Source organism: Mandrillus leucophaeus, unplaced genomic scaffold (genome assembly GCF_000951045.1).
Source record: "Mandrillus leucophaeus isolate KB7577 unplaced genomic scaffold, Mleu.le_1.0 Scaffold144, whole genome shotgun sequence".
In the NCBI taxonomy this organism is placed as follows: domain Eukaryota; kingdom Metazoa; phylum Chordata; class Mammalia; order Primates; family Cercopithecidae; genus Mandrillus; species Mandrillus leucophaeus.
The window spans coordinates 37,158-40,021 of NW_012101410.1; positions in this window are offsets into that span (position 1 = coordinate 37,158).

Sequence of the window (2,864 nt, forward strand, 5' to 3'; positions counted from 1 at the left end):
CTTTTTATCAGCAACATTTAGGCTTACAGGTGAAATGCCCAGTGATTTTGAAACATGAGTTTGTTTATCGTCTTCTAGAAGCACGAATACCTCAGTGAGAAGCAGACAGAGTTGGGAGAAAGTATTGTGCAGTTAATGTTTTGTTCCTCCTCTCAGCTGAGCTGGGATTCATCTCTGGCTTCACATTACAAGCAGCTTGGACCTGTATGCAGAACTTACACTTCTTCCCGGCTTGGGCCTCTCTATCCTTCTGATTTTCACAGAGCCATCCTTTCCCTGCAGTGTTTTTCCTGATACCTCATGGGCTAGGGTAGAACTCTTTACACAGGACCACGATTACCTGATGCTCTAGGGTTAAGAACTCTTTACATAGATCGCTAATTCCCCGCCTAGTCATTGTTCTCCCCTCACTTAACTCATGAGCCAAAAACGACATCAGCTCCGTATACAGCAGTATCCTTGTTCTAGTGCTCAATAAATATTGGTTTAAATTAATGGAAAGTATATTACATTTTCATGCTTTTTGATGTCCATGGGAGAAGCATTTTTAGGTTATGTTTATTAGAAATTTATCTTAGTTTTCTCTGGAAAATTATGGCAATAATGCTAACTTTCTAAAGCACTTGTAAGAAGGTGTGTGTAGATCATCGATTCTCAACAGGGGATGATTTTCCCACTCCAGGGGACATATATGTGGCAACATCAGGAGACATTTTGGGATGCACACCACAGCCCCACCGCACAGAATTATCTGCTGGAAAATGTCAGTAGTGCTTAGGCTGAGAGACTGGGGTGGTTGAAAGTGCATAAAGCTTGGCAGGTCAAGGCTGATTTTATTTTGTTCTACACAGTGGAGTTCACCTCTTTGGATATCGTTAATAATAACAATTACATAGAGAATAATCAGCATTATTACGTTTTTGCCATGTACAGACATAAGTTTTTTTACAAGTATTATTTTATTTAACCCTGTCACCTGTGCTGTGAGTTAGGAACCATTATTACCATTTTTCAGATAAGGAGACTAAGACTTGAAAAGAGAAATGTGTACTCAAGATCCTGCTGCTACTTGGTGATAGAAGTAGGATGAGAACTCAGGATCTATACTTGTTGACCATTATACTTTCTTTCTCTGTAAATATGGTCCCCAACTTAAAGTCTAAAAGGATCTCTATCTTCATTATTCAGTAGGAACCACAGCTGGAAATGCAAAGAAAATTTAATTTTAAAAATCTAAATTTAAAAAAATCATTATGGCCTAGGTGGTTGTAATTTTACTAATATTTGTACTGATTGAAAGAAAAATACAGTGCATTCACTGATAGGTGTAAGCTGTTGTTGATACGTGGAATAGAACAAATCTGCTATATGCTGTTACTTTGTGGGATTCCCAAGAAGGTCAAAGAAAGCTCTGAGAGTTTGTTTTCATTCAAAATTGAACTTGTCATAGCCGATCAACACATTGTGCTCTAGATGGGACGTTTCTCCTATTAAGGTGTATGAACAGTGACAGTTTGCCCCGTGTAATCTTATTAGGAGCTTTCTTCAGAACCACATCATCTTCTTATATAATTATAAAAGAACCACTCATGAGTAAAATATGCCTGCAAGAGAGCAAGGCACGGGGGCAAAGGGTTGGCTGATGGGGACCTATTCTCTCCTTGTAGAGGACACAGTTCAGGAAATGGAAAATTTACAATTTGGATGCATAATAATAGTTTCTAGGCCCATCCCTGAGTTATTTGGTTGACTCCCAGTGTTAATGTCCTTGAGGCTGTTAGCTGATGAACTCTAAGCAAACACCATCGTCTTCAAGTATTGATTGTTTCTTAGCCCCTAATACTTGGCCTATAAGACAATGTAGAAGCATCTATTCTTTTCACATAGGAACTTAGAGACCCTGGTGTTGCTGTTTTTCTACCTTAGGACTTTCTTTTCCATGGTTGTTTCTATCACACTTTGAAGATTCCAGTAGAATACTCAAAAACATTACATTTGATTCTTTAGTCTCACTTTCCTAGCTCTTGCGGAAGTAATTATTAATAGAACCAAACAGTTTTTTATTCTTAAATGTTTTACAGAAGTGGGCTACTGTGATGACAAGTAGCTCTTTAAGGTCCTACTAGACGTTAGTACTTGTCATCCAGAGAAACATTTTCTGTTAAGGCCAAATGTCATACATAGTCATTGCACTGCTCCACCCAGAAGATGTAATTTACATATAAGATGTTATTTGAGACTGTCTCCCGGGGACAAAAGTGATTAGTATGCCTTATGCCTTAACTCTTCTCAAAAGAGTCATGTGACATGCTCTTGCATCTATTTTAAATCTAATAAATTAAAACATGAATGATGAAATAAGATGTTCATGGTGCTTCACAAATTTGAATGCACCCACCCCAGACTCTTGCTAACATGCAGATTCTGGGCCTGAGGTTTAGCTTTTCTACCATCTCCCCAGGTTAGGCTCATGCTACTGGACCAAGGACCACACTTGAGTACCAAGATGCTAGGGAACATTAAGATGGTTTGAAACCTGAGCTAAGGATGCCATCAGGCTGATTGCATTAAACTCATTTTTCCTATGCCACCTCAGTTACATAAATTATTCTTTAAGTCTATAGAGAGGTTTCTTTTGGAAGGAATGGCATCCTTTTCAGCATCAAAACGTATATTAGGTTTTGTAAAAAATTAAATAATGCTTGACTTTTTTTTTTTTTTTTTAATAACAGTCTTTTTGTTTTGTTTTTAAATTATGAGCTTAAAATGGCAATACTTCTATGGGATCCTGGCTTGTAGATCTGAAAATCCAAGAAACATCTCTCTAGGATTTGTTTCTGCATTATAATATGCCAGTAAGATAA